Source organism: Schistocerca americana, chromosome 1 (assembly GCF_021461395.2).
Source record: "Schistocerca americana isolate TAMUIC-IGC-003095 chromosome 1, iqSchAmer2.1, whole genome shotgun sequence".
Lineage (NCBI taxonomy): Eukaryota > Metazoa > Arthropoda > Insecta > Orthoptera > Acrididae > Schistocerca > Schistocerca americana.
Genome location: NC_060119.1, coordinates 603,442,163 through 603,462,487, shown reverse-complemented (window position 1 = coordinate 603,462,487; position 20,325 = coordinate 603,442,163). Strand labels below are relative to the sequence as shown.

General features: G+C 49.0%; 3 non-coding genes across 3 annotated transcripts; all 3 read right to left on the bottom strand.

Moving 5' to 3' along the window:
* Positions 1-15,805: 15,805 nt before the first annotated feature.
* Trnal-caa lies at positions 15,806-15,880 on the bottom strand. Its single transcript has one exon. It is a non-coding gene; the product is annotated as a tRNA-Leu (tRNA).
* Positions 15,881-16,407: 527 nt separating this feature from the next.
* Positions 16,408-16,482, bottom strand: Trnal-caa. The gene has a single exon. It is a non-coding gene; the product is annotated as a tRNA-Leu (tRNA).
* A 2,935-nt stretch (positions 16,483-19,417) lies between these two features.
* On the bottom strand, positions 19,418-19,492 carry Trnas-aga. Its single transcript has one exon. It is a non-coding gene; the product is annotated as a tRNA-Ser (tRNA).
* Between the last annotated feature and the right edge of the window lie 833 nt (positions 19,493-20,325).

Below are 20,325 nucleotides of genomic sequence, written 5' to 3'. Positions count from 1 at the left end.
ATATACACTCCTGGAAATTGAAATAAGAACACCGTGAATTCATTGTCCCAGGAAGGGGAAACTTTATTGACACATTCCTGGGGTCAGATACATCACATGATCACACTGACAGAACCACAGGCACATAGACACAGGCAACAGAGCATGCACAACGTCGGCACTAGTACAGTGTATATCCACCTTTCGCAGCAATGCAGGGTGCTATTCTCCCATGGAGACGATCGTAGAGATGCTGGATGTAGTCCTGTGGAACGGCTTGCCATGCCATTTCCACCTGGCGCCTCAGTTGGACCAGCGTTCGAGCTGGACGTGCAGACCGCGTGAGACGACGCTTTATCCAGTCCCAAACATGCTCAATGGGGGACAGATCCGGAGATCTTGCTGGCCAGGGTAGTTGACTTACACCTTCTAGAGCACGTTGGGTGGTACGGGATACATGCGGACGTGCATTGTCCTGTTGGAACAGCAAGTTCCCTTGCCGGTCTAGGAATGGTAGAACGATGGGTTCGATGACGGTTTGGATGTACCGTGCACTATTCAGTGTCCCCTCGACGATCACCAGTGGTGTACGGCCAGTGTAGGAGATCGCTCCCCACACCATGATGCCGGGTGTTGGCCCTGTGTGCCTCGGTCGTATGCAGTCCTGATTGTGGCGCTCACCTGCACGGCGCCAAACACGCATACGACCATCATTGGCACCAAGGCAGAAGCGACTCTCATCGCTGAAGACGACACGTCTCCATTCGTCCCTCCATTCACGCCTGTCGCGACACCACTGGAGGCGGGCTGCACGATGTTGGGGCGTGAGCGGAAGACGGCCTAACGGTGTGCGGGACCGTAGCCCAGCTTCATGGAGACGGTTGCGAATGGTCCTCGCCGATACCCCAGGAGCAACAGTGTCCCTAATTTGCTGGGAAGTGGCGGTGCGGTCCCCTACGGCACTGCGTAGGATCCTACGGTCTTGGCGTGCATCCGTGCGTCGCTGCGGTCCGGTCCCAGGTCGACGGGCACGTGCACCTTCCGCCGATCACTGGCGACAACATCGATGTACTGTGGAGACCTCACGCCCCACGTGTTGAGCAATTCGGCGGTACATCCACCCAGCCTCCCGCATGCCCACTATACGCCCTCGCTCAAAGTCCGTCAACTGCACATACGGTTCACGTCCACGCTGTCGCGGCATGCTACCAGTGTTAAAGACTGCGATGGAGCTCCGTATGCCACGGCAAACTGACTGACACTGACGGCGGCGGTGCACAAATGCTGCGCAGCTAGCGCCATTCGACGGCCAACACCGCGGCTCCTGGTGTGTCCGCTGTGCCGTGCGTGTGATCATTGCTTGTACAGCCCTCTCGCAGTGTCCGGAGCAAGTATGGTGGGTCTGACACACCGGTGTCAATGTGTTCTTTTTTCCATTTCCAGGAGTGTACATACATGATCTGGCGGACAGGGTGAGCAGCAGTCTGTGGTTGTTTGCTGATGGTGCTGTGGAGTACGGGAGGGTGTCGAAGCTGAGTGACTGTAGGATAGTAGATGACAACAGGCTCTAGATATTGAAAAATATAAGTTAATGCGGATGAAAAGCAAACCCGTAATGTTCGGATACAGCATTAGTAGTGCCATGCTTGACACAATGACATCGCTGAATCCAGAGTGGGATTTTATATCTGCAGCGGAGTTTGCGCTGACATAAAACTTCCTGGCAGATTAAAACTGTGTGCCGGACGGAGACGAACTCCGAAATATCCTTTCTTTCAGGAGTGCTACTTCTGCAAGGTTCGCAGGAGAGCTTCTGTAAAGTTTGGAAAGTAGGAGACGAGGTACTGGCAGAGGTAAAGCTGTGAGGACGGGACGTGAGTCGTGCTCGGGTAGCTCAGATGGGAGAGCACTTGCCGGCGAAAGGCAAAGACCCGAGTTCGAGTCTCGGTCCTGCACACAGTTTTAATCTGCCAGGAAGTTTTACATCGTTGAATGTTTGGGCGTAGAGTTGTAAAGTGATACGAAACGGAATGAGCATTTTAAGGTTGTGGATGGGAGAGCGAATGGTGGATTTCGGTTCCCTGGGAGAATTTTATGAAAGTATGGTTCATCTGAAGAGGAGACCGCATATATGATGCTAGTGTCACCCATTCTTGAGTACTGCTCGAGTGTTCTGGATCAGCACATAGCCGGATCAAAGAAAGACATCGAACAATTCAGAGGTGGGTTGCTAGATTTGTCACGGGTAGATTGGAACAAGACGCAAATGTTAGGGAGATGCTTCAAGGCCTGAAACGGGAATTCCTGGAGAGGAGGCGACGTTCTTTTCTAGGAGAACTATTGGGATAACTTAGAGAACCGGCATTTGAAGCGGCCTCTAGAATGATCCTACTGGAGCCGTCATTTCGCGTGAGGACCACGAAGATAAGATATGAGAAACTAGGGCTCAAAAAATGGTTCAAATGGCTCAGAGCACTATGGGACTTAACATCTGAGGTCATCAGTCCCTTAGAACTTAGAACAACTTAAATCCAACTAACCTAAGGACATCACATACATCCATGCCCGAGGCAGGATTCGAACCTGCGACCGTAACGGTCGCGCGGTTCGTGACTGAAGCGCCTAGAGGCGCTCGGCCACATCTGCCTACAATTAGGTCTCATACGGAGTCATACAGACTGTTGTTTTTGCTTCGCTCGAACTGCAAAAAATGGCTCTGAGCACTATGGGACTCAACTGCTGAGGTCATTAGTCCCCTAGAACTTAGAACTAGTTAAACCTAACTAACCTAAGGACATCACAAACATCCATGCCCGAGGCAGGATTCGAACCTGCGACCGTAGCGGCCTTGCGGTTCCAGACTGCAGCGCCTTTAACCGCACGGCCACTTCGGCCGGCGCTCGAACTGCAGACTTGAAAGGAAACGGCTTTTAATGGTACAGGGCACCCACCACCACGTACCAGACGGTGGCTTACGGAGTATGAATGTACTAGTTGGCTGCAGATTTATCTAACTTCTACGACTGGTTCCTTTTCTTGCCCATCGACTCTTTATATCTGCAGTCAAGTTACTGTACAAGTAGCACATGATTCTCCGCTCGCTGTATTTTATGGCTACCAGTATAATCCAGTCAACATTGTCGAAAGCATTCCCAAAATCTACAAATGCTGTAAACGGATGATTGCCTTTCTTCAGTCCATATTTGCTCAGATAGTAACAAGAATGTTTCTGTGGGCATATGTCAGTTCGTAGCTTATAATCCTGCGAAATTTAAACACTGTCGGAAAACAAACAATCCTGTTGGCAGAACATCCGCAACTAAGCATTATAGCACAGGTCGAAAATACCGCCTCAGTTGTAAATTATTTTATTTCCACACGACCGGTTTCGGATTGTTATAAGCTCATTCTTAGGTGTCGTAGCGGTGCTGCGGTCCTCGAGCGCCGCGTCTACCAGGCGTGGTGTACTGCCTATGAGCGCAGAATTTACAACTGAGGCGGTATTTTCAACCTGTACTTTCGGAATAAAAATTGCAATCAAGCTGCGCGACATCAACTAAGTTTGGTAGGCGTGATTCTGCATCTGAAAGATGATTTATTCAGATTTCACGGCAGCAGCTTAAGAATGGAGTTACTGAATTTATGGTGGTCAAGAATGGCTTTAAGGCGACGACGACGCCATTGTACACACCTCACTGAGTTTGAACGACGTCGTGTAATAGGGCTATGAGAAGCTGGTTGATACTTCTGAGATAGTGCAGAACAACTTGGCAGGAATGTATAACTGTGTATTATTGGTGGCAGCGGACGGCCACGTGGCATTGGTCGGAGGGTGGACCATCGATTCGGCGTTGGCTCTTGCACGTCATACTACATCTGCAGCAGCAATTTGAAAAGCTGTTGGCACCACAGTGACAAACAAACTGTTGTAACTGCGACCAGGACGGTCGCGGGGTAGCACTGACGAAAGGCGCGGCGGGACCCGCGCAGAGGCCCGCGAACAACAACACAACGGAAAAGGACGGACATGACCAACGTAGGACAGAACGAAGACGACAAGACCGAACAACAGAGTCACAAGGAAACAAACTCGTACACGAACCAGGAAGAAAGCAGTCTAGCGCAAGCGAGGTGCAAACCAACGTAAGAGAGATAAGACTGACTTCATGTGCTTTTTTTTTTCCTTTATTGACTTTCAATTCCCTCCGAAGGGGGTGGGCTGGCAGTAGCTTAGTAAGCTGCTCTACAGCCTACAGACTTTTATTTAAAAAAAAAACGGAAGAAGAAAAGAAACAAGAAAAACAGCCGATAAAACGGTGACGTCAAGTGTAAAATGGCGGAAAAATGCGGAAAGTTAAAGCAGAAAGTAAAAGGGGTTGGCAACGTTATTAAAAGACACAGGAATCAGACAAGTAACATAGTACACATGCAATTAAAAAACAGGGCGACAGTCTGGTTTCTGTTCGCAAGAGATAAAAGGCACACCCAGCGACAGTATGATGGCCGTTCGCAACACTTCCCAAAAAAAAACACAACACGGAACACTCACTGTAAAACACCCACTGTAGAACACTCAATGTAGAACACTGCACGAAAGTGGCAGCACAAAGATGACACTCCCGAGCCAAAGGCAGATGGGGGGGGGGGGGGACCTGGAGGAGGGGGAAGAACAAGGAGGGAGGAAGGAAAAAAAACGAAAGAGGGGGGGGGACCAAGGAGGGAGAAGACTAATAAAGGGGGAGAAGGGCAGACGCGAGGGAGAATGAGAGGAGGCAGAGGAGGGAAATGTAAAAGGACTCGGGGGAGAGAAGGGGGCAAAGAGAGGGGAGGTGGGGAAGAAAGAGGATGGAAGGGGGGGAGAGGGAGCCTGGGAAAAGGACAGAGGAAAGGAGGGGGAGTGAGGATCAGAGTTGACAGGAGGGATAAATGGAGGGAGAGAGGGCATCATCCAGGAGGGGTAGTTGATGGAAGCCACCTTGGGAAAGGAGATGTAGGGTGTAGAGATGGTGGGTAGGGGGGACACAACAGTGAAGACGTGGCAGGGGGTGGGGATGGGAGAGGAGAGGAACAATCAGGGGGTGAGGGGGTTCAAGGCGGCGGGGGATGTAGAGGATGCGGATATGTTTGAGGAATAGGAGCAGATAGGGGAAAGGAATGAGATCATAGAGGATCTGTGTGGGGGACGGGAGGTGTATATGGAAGGCGAGGTGGAGTGCACGACGCTCAATGATCTGGAGGGACTTATAGAATTTGGGGGGGGGGGGGGGCGGCAGATATCCAGGCAGGACTGGCGTAACAGAGGATGGGACGGATTAAGGATTTGTAGGTGTGGAGGATGGTAGAGGGGTGCAACCCCCAAGCCCAGCCAGAGAGGAGTTTGAGGATTCGGAGGGGTTGTGGGCTTTGGATTGGATGGAGGGGAGATGAGAGGTCCAGGTGAGGTGACGGTCAATGGTGAGGCCAAGGTAGGCGAGGGTGGGGGTGAGGCGGCCAGGATGGGCGCAGACAGTAAGGGAGAAATCCAGGAGCCGGAAAGAGTGAGTGGTACGACCTATGATGATTGCCTGGGTCTTGGAAGGATTGATTTTCAGGAGCCACTGGCTATACCATGCAGCAAAAGGTGATTCTGGAGAAGGCGTTGGGACCGTTGGAGGGTAAGAGCGAGGGCGAGGAATGCGGTGTCATCAGCATATTGCAAGAGGTATACTGGAGGGGGGGGGGGGGTTGGGGCATATCTGCCGTGTACAGGAGGTAGAGGAGAGGGGAGAGGACAGAGCCCTGGGGCACGCCTGCAGAGGGGTAGTTCATGTGTGAGTGGCCGGCGCTTAAGTACGCTCTCGGAGGTGCCGCTATTGGCCACTGGGGGCGCCCCCACACTAAAAGCGGGCCATGAGGCGCGCGCCGCCACAGCTTACGGTGCAGCGACCTCTATGGGTCTTCGACGTCCATGACGTCTGGCGCGGATTCAAATTCCTCGGCGCGCAGTACCAGACGAACTGCCACCAATTGGTTACTTCAAGGACAGCTCCGAACGCGACGCCGTGTAGCGTGTATTCCACTGACACCAAATCACCGTCATTTGCTACCTTAGTGGTATTGGAGGGAAGGGTGGAGGTCTACTTTGTTCTCTGATGAAAGCAAGTTCTGCCTCGTTTCCAGTGATGGTCGTGTATTGGTTAGAAGGAAGCCAGTTGAGGACTTGCAACTAAGCTACTTGCACTGGAGCTACACCTGGAGCTATGATCTGGGATGCTATACCGTATGAGAACAAGAGCGGTGTCACACTGACAGCAAATTTGTTCGTCAGGCTGGAGGTTCGACACGTATGAACAGCATTCCATAGGGTGTTTTCCAACAGGATAATGCTTGTCCACATACTACATCAACATGTTCTACAGAGTGCCGACGTGCTGCCGTCGCCTGCTCGATCACCAGATCTGTCTTCAGTCGAGCACATATGGGACATCATTAGATGACAACACCACCGGCACCCACAGCCAGCATTAACCGTTCCTGTATTGACCGAGCAAGGTCAACAGGCACGGAACTCCATCCCACAAACTGAGATCCGGGACCTGTACATCTCAATGCATGCACGTTTGCATGCTTGCATTCATCATTCTGGTGGTTACACATTTACAATGGCTTATCTCGCGCCTACGCTAACCCGTGATCCTGCAGTTATAATAACTAAATATACAGGGTGTCCGAAAAGTCCTTCCCTGATTACATAAATTGATGACTCAGGCTAAGAGTAAGATACAAGTATGAAAATGGTGTCTAATTATTTACAAACTATCAAAGGTTTTTTCACACTTCAGAAAATTTCCACATGAGCACGCTTGGTAGCACGTAGCGCATCTAGGCGATATTCAATTTCCGTCCACACATTAGCCAACATCACTAGAGGGATCGATTCAACGACTGTGGTTATCCGTTGCCCCAGGGTTCCAAGATCTGGTACACGTGTTCGGTGGACCTCGTCCTTGACATAAGCCCCTATAAATAAGTCTAATGGGGTTATGTCAGGAGAATGTAGAGGCCAAACCGTTGCCCCATCATGACCAATCCATCGCCGAGGAAAGGTCATATCGAGATAGGCACGGACGTCCTAACCGCAATGAGGCGGTGCACCGTCTTGTTGAAAGAGGACATCGGGGTGATAATGAAGCAGCTGAGGAACAGCATACAGTTGCAACATGTCCAGATACACTGCAGATGTGATGGTAGCCTCAGCGAAGAAGAATGGCCCGATAATTCGATCGTGCAATAGCGCGCACCAAACATTCACCTTTGGACTGCCTCTGGTGCACTCCATGGCCTCGCCTTGGGGGTCTGAACCCCAAATGCGCACATTATGGTGATTCACTACTCCACTGAAAAAAAAAGGGTCGGAAAAGGCAATTCGTCTGAGATAACCATCATCATCCTCAATACGTGATAGCATTTCGATCGCAAAATCATATCGACGTGTACTGTCATTGGGCAACGAGGCCTGAACGATCTGCACTTTGTATGCACGAAACAATAAACGTTTGTCTAAAATGTCATGGAGAGAACTTTTTGGCATCTGTAATTCACGTGAGGCCCTGCGCTCCGATTTCTTCGGACTTCGCAGAAAAGACTGCCTTACATCTTCCACCCTGTCTGCTGAAGTTCTTGGTCGACCAGACCTCGGAAGGTCAGCAACCGATCCCGCGTTCTTGAACTTCTCGTACCAGGCTTTAATGCTCTTGACATCAGGTGGATCCCTTCCAAGTATTGTCTGGAAGTGTCTCTGCACTGTGGTTGGTGATCGTGTCTCATGGTACCACAGGACACACTGTGCCTTCTCCTGATTGGTTAACATGGCTTCTTGGGCACTGCACCTCATCCACTACTTACGTACTGCGAACCTAAAACAGAAAAAAACTTTGATAGTTCTAAACAATTCGACACAAGTTTCATATTTGTATCTTACTTCTAGCCTGAGTTATCATTTTATGTAATCAGGGAAAGTCTTTTCGGACACCCTGTATTACCTATACAAAGGTATTACTGAAATTTCAGTACTCTAATTTAATTATTTTCACGTGTTGTGATTTTTTTTCTTTCAGTATATTTCATGTCAGTGCCAATGCACGACACATATTAGGAAACTGCGTCTCGCGACGTGCTCTGAGAGTCGCCAGCATTCGTCTGGGGAGAGACGCGAATGTGAAGCGGGCGTCAGCGGCGGCCGCACAAAGCCCAGAACGGCCCGCGACGTTTGTCCCCGCTGTGTGTGCGGGCCCATCCGCTTAGGCAGATTTCCTTTTTTCAGGCCGTCCGGGCGATAAGCAGTCCCCGGCGACAAGGCGCACACCAACCCACCGGCTGCCGCGAGCCCTGGCCCCGGCCCCGGGCCCGCGCCGGCTATAATCGCGCATTCATATTCAAAGCGCTTCCTCGCAGGACCGCAAAGATATAGCGCGGCGCGCTCCACTTGCTCCGAAGTGATTTCCCTAGACATGAGCGGCGCGAGATGGGGTTGCAGATTGAGGCGCTGGCCCGCCTGCGCGTCCCGTTAAAGCGGACGTGTGCTGCGGCGGCGGCGGTTGCGCGCCGGTCGATGAGTCGCCGCGATCTCGTGACCGCGGGGCGCCTCCAGGTCGACGTCTACCTCCGGTCGACAGGTTGGGGCACGCTGAAAGACGCTTCTCTCTCCTTCCGATTCGTTAGCTTTGTGGGACACTACACCGGCTTCGGGGTTTCCAAATAGAACGTGAAGCGCTCTAGTAACAAAACGCACTGACTTGATACAATTACTTTTTTTTGTCCTCTGAGAACTTACTGTTGAATCAAACAGGAATCCATAAGATCCAGTTGTGCCCAACGTTCGTTGAACGTAGAAAATGGAGAGAAGAACAGCAATCGACCGCGAAATCCGCCGTGTTGCCACATCTAGATTTTAACTATTGCACATTCAGTGCATACAACAGCTGACGATATTAGTCCAAATTGTCACATAGCAAACAATATTGTTTGGTGTAGAGCTTACAGAAGCCTAATCTGTCAGATTCTTATACGCTCTACACCAACGAATATTGTTTACTTCTTGACAAAAAAATGGTTGAAATGGCTCTGAGCAATATGGGACGTAACATCTGAGGTCATCAGTCCCCTAGAACATAGAACTACTTAAACCTAACTAATCTAATGACATCACATTAATCCATGAACGAGGCAGGATTCGAACCTGCGGTCGCGCGGTTCCAGACTGTAGCGCCTAGAATCGCTCGGCAACTCCGGCCGGCTTACTTTGTGACACTCTGGACTAATGTCACCTGTTGTCGTATTCATTGAAGATGACTGTAATAATTGATCTCTAGAGATGGTGTAATAAAGCGACAGATTTCGCTATCGATTGCTCTTCTTTTCATCATTGCCTTTAGTCTTGAATGTTGACGGATCAGCAAGCCACCAGTACCTTTCATTAGAGCTTCGAAAGCAACTACTTAAAGCAGTCGGTCTGTTGTGTAATCGTTTGCGGTCTATAGTTTTATCCCATTGACTGTGATATTGAGAAATGCACGCACTTTTATAGCCAGCGAATGAGTTAACAAGATGGAAACACTCATATGTTTCTACAGCGTCTTTGCAAATTAGATCTCATTCGGAGGCAAAGGCGTAGTGTTTTCTTCCTGTACATCTTGCACGTTTGGAATAGGAAAACAGGCGAAATAAGAATAGTGCATACTGTTCTATCTGGCGTATAGCGTAAGATTAGACGTACATGCGAATGAATTATCAACACATTTATTCACCACCAGCATATTCTGTAACGTACTCGGTAGTGAGAAAACTGTTTTCTGGGCCACAATTATCACCCAAAAATGGTTCAAAAGGCTCTGAGCACTATGGGACTTAACTTCTAAGGTCATCAGTCCCCTAGAGCTTAGAACTAATAAAACCTAACTAACCTAAGGACATCACACACATCCATGCCCCCGGCAGGATTCCAATCTGCGACTGTAGCGGTCGCGTGGTTCCAGACTATAGCGCCTAGAACCGCTCGGCCAACTCGGCCGGTCAATTATCACCAATAGTGTGGAGAATCACAGCCTTGCTGGAAAGTAAGCCATTTAGGTTTTGGACAAAATCAGCTAAGTTCAATGATGGCAACGGCTCGACTGCGCATTTTAAGCAGCCTAATATCGTTCATAATTATAGTAGCAGATTCAGAGTTTATTATCAGTCTTCTGTAAGGTTTAATGTTGACCTCCCTTGATTTCTTCTACAATGCGTATCACTTTACTTCAGGATACCATTTACACGCTACGTTCTCAATTGTTTCTTGCTTATATTACTGCCTCTCTAGCTCCCAATATGGTTTCTGCCCTCTACGAAGTTATTCCGTCTTGAATTAACACACTTTTCCATGGCTGTTAGTGTTTTCCGTACATTACTTTCCTCACCGGTTTTTCATCTTATTAATTTACTTAATTTTCAGCATTCTTCTGTAACATCTCACTTCATATGCTTCCTTTCTCCTCTTTTCCAGTTTCTTCACAATACTGTGGTTCAAATGTACATGGCCGATGTTTGCTGCTAAATGATTTCCTTTGGCAAACAGTCCTATCTTAATGTGTGCTAGTCTCCTTCCTATGTCCTCTCTGCTTCGATCTCCCTTGCTATGTTTCCATCATTTCGCCTATCATGTGCTCTTCAACTCTGGTGTTAAGCTTGTGTTCTATATCATTTCTACTACTCCTCAGTACTTTCGTGTGTTTGGTTTACTCTCGATCCAAATTCTGTACTCAGAATGAGAGAAGAAAAGTTACTCCCTCACCTATTTTTCGTATATGGAAAATTATCAAGGATTTTATTACAACCTTATGCACCTTGAGCGAGACTCAAGTTAACGGCCTGAGCAGATGTTGATGGTGCCTGGTTGGGTGCTAAAAGCATGAGGTATTTTTACGGTTCTTAGCTCGCAAAAACGACATGTTGGAAGTTGAAAGCAATTGGCGGCGAGTCAATACCTTGCCGGGCAGACCCACAGCCATACAGGACAGACAGAGCAGCCCCTAGTCGAGACAGGCCTCCAGCAGGACAATGCCGCCTAGATCTGCATTGGCGCCAGGTGAGGGCTGGGCTGGGGGCGATGGACTGAAGGGACGCATCTACACAGTGGAGTTGTAAACCAGGCATTGTGTGCAGAGCCGCACATAATAAAGTTTCACAAGTTTTCGTGTTCGCCAATATTGCAAATAGGCCTGTGACCCACTTCCATCAGCAGCCTCGGTTGTGTAAGAAACTCCAGCGTCTGAGAAATGTTTAGAGATAGAATCTCTATTACACCTCATAGCTAGGACGCATAGGCTCCAAGGCACAGGTGATTTAGATAAAGATCTTAAGATTGTATCTGTTCGCTTGTTGCCACGGGAAGCGACACAACTTTGCAGGAAACTATCTTCCCCCACTGTGAAAAATTAAAGAAGCCAGTAATTGGCGGTTTCTTTTCTTTTCAGAGACACAGATTTCTTAACTCTTGCGCTGGTTTGACATGAGTTTGTACTGTCGTCTAGGAGGGGAGATTTAACGCCTGTAAAGATCTTTGATTGGCTCAAGACGGGGTGAAGGCGGTGTCGTGCGTGCACTTAGCAGGAAAACAGAATTTTTTATCTGGAAAGGTCCGACGCACTCGGGTTGTGGACTTCGGTCGGGGAGTGATCTTCTGGTCGAAGCTCTGGCATGTGTGGTTTGTGATTGGGACCTGTCCTGAGACTGACTTCACTTGCAAGTAGTTAGATTAGAGAGCCTGTGGTGAAGTTATTACTCTACCGACAGTGTGACTTCAAACGTCCCAGACTACTCACTTGCCATGGGCACACTTACTCGTTTTTGGTTTATCAGTCTTGACGTTTGGTATCCTTGTGCACTGTCGTATAAGTGAGCCAAATTGGTCCTTGGTATGACCGGCGAAAGGGTGTGTCACACATTGAAATGTACCATGATTTCAGGGCTCTGGTAGAGAGTAAATTGCGATCCGTCTGAATGCTGGCTAGTCCATGAGATTCTGAATTTCTTTCATGGCCGCGATGGATTCACAAGTGCCGCTCTACACCTCGCCTCTACCACACACATCTCGCCAGCTGCAAGTTACATCGCTGCACGAAGCAAACATGGTAACGTACTGCTGCTCTAGCCTTGTCAGGGAATACAGTTCTCAATCCTCACTTGCTCTCAGTTGCACCGAATAGACTTCTGTAGATTATCAATCAAAGTCTGCTCACCGTCAGATCAATTCAGTTTGCGTTATCCACATTTTTAGGGCCAGAGAACTTGGCTCACTTCTGCCACCCAGGATCCTTGTCCAGTGTTCTCTTAACCCAACTCTTAGTTGTATTCAACCAATAACTATAATTTATGTCTGTTTTTCATTTAAAAAGTAAATATTGTTAGTAAATATTACTACACTCCCAATTATTTTATATAGCCAGCACCACAGGTTAACTTCCATTGTGGCGTCGCATGCTGGGTTAGCTTTCAAGAAGACCATTACATTCAACAGCTCTTGTAATTCCTCCTCATTTTCAGAGTGGGTAGGAATGTCATAAAGGAATTTTATCACTGATATTCTTACACCCTGAAGTTTAATCTCACTTCTCATTCTTTTATTTATTTTGCTATTTCTTCGACACACAATTAAATTGAAGAGAAATTTCTCTCTAGTTGTTGCTCTACAGTGGACCTGTAATTTTCTGAACGTTTCAAACACTGTGCACCATGTTATATTATAAAATGGTTTTCCTACGCTAACAAACCGTATGAGTGTCTTGATTTTCCTAACCTCTTGTTGTTATCATGAGTCGCAACATCTGTTTGCCTTTCCTGTGCTATCGTCTTTCCTAAATCCAAACGAATCATTACTACATGATACTCTTTTTTCATTATTTTTTATATTGTTCTAGTTTGCAACTTGAATGAACTGTCAAGCTGCTAACGCCGTAATATTTCTGTTAGACATGTTGATTCCTCCCCACCTGCACTATCTACTGCAGTAATCGATATTACTGTATTTACAGCTTGAAGGAAATTTCGACGTATATCCTGATTCTTCAATAATTATCTCAGTACTGGTGCATGATTCTTCCTGACGATTCTCATAAACGTCAGTCTATTTCACTACCATGTTTTGATTTGAGAAATATGCTTCTGTGATGATGATGATGAGTGGTTTGCGGGACGCTCAACTGCACTGTGATCAGCACATGTACAAAGTCACGAACTCCCAATTTTTTCACAGTCCATTTTTTTACAATCCAATATAGTCACTGTCAGAAGTGATGATGATGATGATGAAATGATGAGGACAACACAAACACCCAGTCCCTGGGCTGAGAAAATCCCCAACACGGCCGGGAATCAAACCCAGGACCCCGTGATCCAGAGGCAGCAAAGCTAGCCACTAGACCACGAGCTGCGGACAAATATGCCTCTGTATGTGTCTTACAGTTCAATATCTGCTATCGGAATCTGTCTCTACGTCTCTGATGCAATCTAGCTGTACCTCCTGTCCATTTACATCTCCAACTTCCAGAAATTTTTAAGCGTGAATTTACTACTACTAACTCTTATTTACTAAAAACTCAAGAAGTCATCCTTTGTGATTCCTGTAGTTGAGTACACACTCTCCTGTAATTCTAGCTTCTTTCCTGTACTACAACGCATGATTATTAAATTTGGATCTTCCTGTGTATTACTTCTCCAGTACCTGCATATACTCTCTGTGTTTCATAATTTTCTGCTCATGATGTCGCCTTGTGTAACTGAAATACAGGTAATCTCATTACTTTGGTTATTTTTCTGATGCCAGTGATTCTATTGGTATACTGTTGATAGTAACGCTCCTCTGTAAGTGCCTCCTTATTCACAACGTGCCCAAAACCTGTTGTTTACTTAGCCTGTTAGTACTGCCTTACATTCGCCTACAAGATACGTTTATCAGCCAGAACATTATGGGCACCGCGCTATTTATGTAAATCCGTCGAGATGATAGCGGTATCACCAGGTGAGGAATAACTGCTAGTCCGACATATGCACGGTGCAGGTAGCATGAGTACGTGTGCTGTCCGTGTGTCGAATGGAGTAGACGCGATCTAACTGAGTGTGACAGTCGGATACTCCGTGATTTTTCGGGTGCTCGGGGAGTTCTGCGATTAGTGTCTTCAACATGTGGCGAAACCTAGGTCAATCCACGTCCAGAAGTCGTGGGGTTGGGCGGACACCCCTCATTACTGATGTCGGACGTTGTAGGCTGGACAGACTAGTAAAACAGGACAGGCGGCGAACTGTGGCAGAACTAACGTCAGTCCTTTATGCTGGGTGGATTACAAGTGTGTCTGAACAAGCAGTGCTCCGAACGCTCCAAACGATGGGCCTCCGTTGCGGACTACGCATGCTTGTGCCAATGTTAACACCACGACATCGACCACTACGACTGAAATGGGCATGTGACCATCGGCACTGCATTTTGATGCATTGACAGAGAGTTGCATGGTCTGGTGAATCCCGATACCTTCCTCATCATGCCGATGGGAGGGTGCGAATCCGTCGTCTTCCAGGGGCACAGCTATTTGACACCTGTACTGCAGGACGGAGACAATCTGGCAGCGGCTCCATTATAGTCTGGGGAACATTCACGTGGGTATCCATGGGTCCAGCGAAGCTCGTGCAAGGCACCATGACGGCCAAGGAGTATGTACATTGGTTGTACATCACAGACACCTCTTCATGGCGAACGTGTTTCGCGGCGGCAGTGGCATTTTTCAGCAAGATAATGCTGTATGTCGCAAGGCCGATAGTGTAATTGAATGGTTCGAGGAACACAGTGGCAAGTTACAACTGATTCCCTCTCCCTCCCTCCGCCCCCACTCGCCCCGCCACGCCCCGCCAGATCTGAATTCGATGGAACACCTCTGGGATATGACTGAAAGTGACGTCAGAGCTCATCAACCCCCTCCTCGGAAATTATGGGAATTAGGTTGCGTGTGTGTGTGTGTGTGTGTGTGTGTGTGTGTGTGTGTGTGTGTGTGTCGATGTGGTTCCAATTCCCTCCAGCGACCTACCAAGGCCTCATTGCTTCCACGCTACGACGCGTCGCCTTTATCCGTGCCACAGGAGGAAATACTGGCTATTGGGTAAGTGGACGTAATGCTCTGACTGATCAGTGTTTGAAACTTCCTGGCAGATTAAAACTGTGTGCCCGACCGAGACTCGAACTCGGGACCTTTGCCTTTCGCGGGCAAGTGCTCTACCAACTGAGCTACCGATGCACGACTCACGCCCGGTACTCACAGCTTTACTTCTGCCAGTACCTCGTCTCCTACCTTCCAAACTTTACAGAAGCTCTCCTGCGAACCTTGCAGAACTAGCAATCCTGAAAGAAAGGATATTGTGGAGACATGGCTTAGCCACAGCCTGGGGTATGTTTCCAGAATGAGATTTTCACTCTGCAGCAAAGTGTGCGCTGATAGAAACTTCCTGGCAGATTAAAACTGTGTGCCCGACCGAGACTCGAACTCGGGACCTTTGACTTTCGCGGGCAAGTGCTCTACCAACTGAGCTACCGAAGCACGACTCACGCCCGGTACTAACAGCTTTACTTCTGCCAGTACCTCGTCTCCTACCTTCCAAACTTTACAGAAGCTCTCCTGCGAACCTTGCAGAACTAGCACTCCTGAAAGAAAGGATATTGTGGAGACATGGCTTAGCCACAGCCTGGGGGATGTTTCCAGAATGAGATTTTAACTCTGCAGCGGAGTGTGCGCTGATATGAAACTTCCTGGCAGATTAAAACTGTGTGCCCGACCGAGACTCGAACTCGGGACCTTTGCCTTTTGCGGGCAAGTGCTCTACCAACTGAGCTACCGAAGCACGACTCACGCCCGGTACTCACAGCTTTACTTCTGCCAGTACCTCGTCTCCTACCTTCCAAACTTTACAGAAGCTCTCCTGCGAACCTTGCAGAACTAGCACTCCTGAAAGAAAGGATATTGTGGAGACATGGCTTAGCCACAGCCTGGGGGATGTTTCCAGAATGAGATTTTCACTCTGCAGCGGAGTGTGCACTGATATGAAACTTCCTGGCAGATTGAAACTGCGTGATCGACCGAGACTCGAACTCGTGACCTTTGCCTTTCGCGGGCAAGTGCTCTACCAACTGAGCTACCGAAGCACGACTCACGCCCGGTACTCACAGCTTTACTTCTGCCAGTACCTCGTCTCCTACCTTCCAAACTTTACAGAAGCTCTCCTGCGAACCTTGCAGAACTAGCACTCCTGAAAGAAAGGATATTGTGGAGACATGGCTTAGCCACAGCCTGGGGGATGTTTCCAGAATGAGATTTCCACTCTGCAGCGGAGTGTGCGCTGATATGAAACTTCCTGGCAGATTAAAACTGTGTGCCCGACCGAGACTCGAACTCGGGACCTTTGCCTTTTGCGGGCAAGTGCTCTACCAACTGAGCTACCGAAGCACGACTCACGCCCGGTACTCACAGCTTTACTTCTGCCAGTACCTCGTCTCCTACCTTCCAAACTTTACAGAAGCTCTCCTGCGAACCTTGCAGAACTAGCACTCCTGAAAGAAAGGATATTGTGGAGACATGGCTTAGCCACAGCCTGGGGGATGTTTCCAGAATGAGATTTTCACTCTGCAGCTGAGTGTGCGCTGATATGAAACTTCCTGGCAGATTAAAACTGAGTGCCTGACCGAGACTCGGACTCGGGACCTTGGCCTTTCGCGCGCAAGTGCTCCACCAACTGAGCTACCGAAGCACGACTCACGCCCGGTACTCACAGCTTTACTTCTGCCAGTACCTCGTCTCCTACCTTCCAAACTTTACAGAAGCTCTCCTGCGAACCTTGCAGAACTAGCACTCCTGAAAGAAAGGATATTGTGGAGACATGGCTTAGCCACAGCCTGGGGGATGTTTCCAGAATGAGATTTTCACTCTGCAGCGGAGTGTGCACTGATATGAAACTTCCTGGCAGATTGAAACTGTGTGATCGACCGAGACTCGAACTCGTGACCTTTGCCTTTCGCGGGCAAGTGCTCTACCAACTGAGCTACCGAAGCACGACTCACGCCCGGTACTCACAGCTTTACTTCTGCCAGTACCTCGTCTCCTACCTTCCAAACTTTACAGAAGCTCTCCTGCGAACCTTGCAGAACTAGCACTCCTGAAAGAAAGGATATTGTGGAGACATGGCTTAGCCACAGCCTGGGGGATGTTTCCAGAATGAGATTTTCACTCTGCAGCTGAGTGTGCGCTGATATGAAACTTCCTGGCAGATTAAAACTGTGTGCCTGACCGAGACTCGAACTCGGGACCTTTGCCTTTCGCGCGCAAGTGCTCCACCAACTGAGCTACCGAAGCACGACTCACGCCCGGTACTCACAGCTTTACTTCTGCCAGTACCTCGTCTCCTACCTTCCAAACTTTACAGAAGCTCTCCTGCGAACCTTGCAGAACTAGCACTCCTGAAAGAAAGGATATTGTGGAGACATGGCTTAGCCACAGCCTGGGGGATGTTTCCAGAATGAGATTTTAACTCTGCAGCGGAGTGTGCGCTGATATGAAACTTCCTGGCAGATTAAAACTGTGTGCCCGACCGAGAGTCGAACTCGGGACCTTTGCCTTTCGCGGGCAAGTGCTCTACCAACTGAGCTACCGAAGCACGACTCACGCCCGGTACTCACAGCTTTACTTCTGCCAGTACCTCGTCTCCTACCTTCAAAACTTTACCGAAGCTCTCCTGCGAACCTTTCAGAAGTAGCACTCCTGAAAGAAAGGATATTGTAGAGACATGGCTTAGCCACAGCCTGGCGGATGTTTCCAGAATGAGATTTTCACTCTGCAGCGGAGTGTGCGCTGATATGAAACTTCCTGGCAGATTAAAACTGTGTGCCCGACCGAGACTCGAACTCGGGACCTTTGCCTTTCGCGGGCAAGTGCTCTACCAACTGAGCCACCGAAGCACGACTCACGCCCGGTACTCACAGCTTTACTTCTGCCAGTACCTCGTCTCCTACCTTCCAAACTTTACAGAAGCTCTCCTGCGAACCTTGCAGAACTAGCACTCCTGAAAGAAAGGATATTGTGGAGACATGGCTTAGCCACAGCCTGGGGGATGTTTCCAGAATGAGATTTTCACTCTGCAGCGGAGTGTGCGCTGATATGAAACTTCCTGGCAGATTAAAACTGTGTGCCCGACCGAGACTCTAACTCGGGACCTTTGCCCTTCGCGGGCAAGTGCTCTACCAACTGAGCTACCGAAGCACGACTCACGCCCGGTACTCACAGCTCTACTCCTGCCAGAACCTCATCTCCTACCTTCCAAACTTTACAGAAGCTCTCCTGCGAACCTTGCAGAACTAGCACTCCTGAAAGAAAGGATATTATGGAGACATGGCTTAGCCAGAGCCTGGGGGATGTTTCCAGAATGAGATTTTCACTCTGCAGCGGAGTGTGCGCTGATATGAAACTTCCTGGCAGATTAAAACTGTGTGCCCGACCGAGACTCGAACTCAGGACCTTTGCCTTTCGCCGGCAAGTGCTCTACCAACTGAGCTACCGAGGCACGACTCACGCCCGTTACTCACAGCATTACTTCTGCCAGTACCTCGTCTCCTACCTTCCAAACTGTACAGAAGCTCTCCTGCGAACCTTGCAGAACTAGCACTCCTGAAAGAAAGGATATTGTGGAGACATGGCTTAGCCACAGCCTGGGGGATGTTTCCAGAATGAGATTTTCACTCTGCAGCGGAGTGTGCGCTGATATGAAACTTCCTGGCAGATTAAAACTGTGTGCCCGACCGAGACTCGAACTCGGGACCTTTGCCTTTCGCGGGCAAGTGCTCTACCAACTGAGCTACCGAAGCACGACTCACGCCCGGTACTCACAGCTTTACTTCTGCCAGTACCTCGTCTCCTACCTTCCAAACTTTACAGAAGCTCTCCTGCGAACCTTGCAGAACTAGCACTCCTGAAAGAAAGGATATTGTGGAGACATGGCTTAGCCACAGCCTGGGGGATGTTTCCAGAATGAGATTTTAACTCTGCAGCGGAGTGTGCGCTGATATGAAACTTCCTGGCAGATTAAAACTGTGTGCCCGACCGAGACTCTAACTCGGGACCTTTGCCTTTTGCGGTCAAGTGCTCTACCAACTGAGCTACCGAAGCACGACTCACGCCCGGTACTCACAGCTCTACTCCTGCCAGAACCTCATCTCCTACCTTCCAAACTTTACAGAAGCTCTCCTGCGAACCATGCAGAACTAGCACTCCTGAAAGAAAGGATATTGTGGAGACATGGCTTAGCCACAGCCTGGGGGATGTTTCCAGAATGAGATTTTCACTCTGCAGCGGAGTGTGCGCTGATATGAAACTTCCTGGCAGATTAAAACTGTGTGCCCGACCGAGACTCGAACTCGGGACCTTTGCCTTTCTCGGGCAAGTGCTCTACCAACTGAGCTACCGAAGCACGACTCACGCCCGGTACTCACAGCTTTACTTCTGCCAGTACCCCGTCTCCTACCTTCCAAACTTTACAGAAGCTCTCCTGCGAACCTTGCAGAACTAGCACTCCTGAAAGAAAGGATATTGTGGAGACATGGCTTAGCCACAGCCTGGGGGATGTTTCCAGAATGAGATTTTCACTCTGCAGCTGAGTGTGCGCTGATATGAAACTTCCTGGCAGATTAAAACTGTGTGCCTGACCGAGACTCGAACTCGGGACCTTTGCCTTTCGCGCGCAAGTGCTCCACCAACTGAGCTACCGAAGCACGACTCACGCCCGGTACTCACAGCTTTACTTCTGCCAGTACCTCGTCTCCTACCTTCCAAACTTTACAGAAGCTCTCCTGCGAACCTTGCAGAACTAGCACTCCTGAAAGAAAGGATATTGTGGAGACATGGCTTAGCCACAGCCTGGGGGATGTTTCCAGAATGAGATTTTCACTCTGCAGCGGAGTGTGCGCTGATATGAAAATTCCTGGCAGATTAAAACTGTGTGCCCGACCGAGACTCGAACTCGGGACCTTTGCCTTTCGCGGGCAAGTGCTCTACCAACTGAGCCACCGAAGCACGACTCACGCCCGGTACTCACAGCTTTACTTCTGCCAGTACCTCGTCTCCTACCTTCCAAACTTTACCGAAGCTCTCCTGCGAACCTTTCAGAACTAGCACTCCTGAAAGAAAGGATATTGTGGAGACATGGCTTAGCCACAGCCTGGGGGATGTTTCCAGAATGAGATTTTAACTCTGCAGCGGAGTGTGCGCTGATATGAAACTTCCTGGCAGATTAAAACTGTGTGCC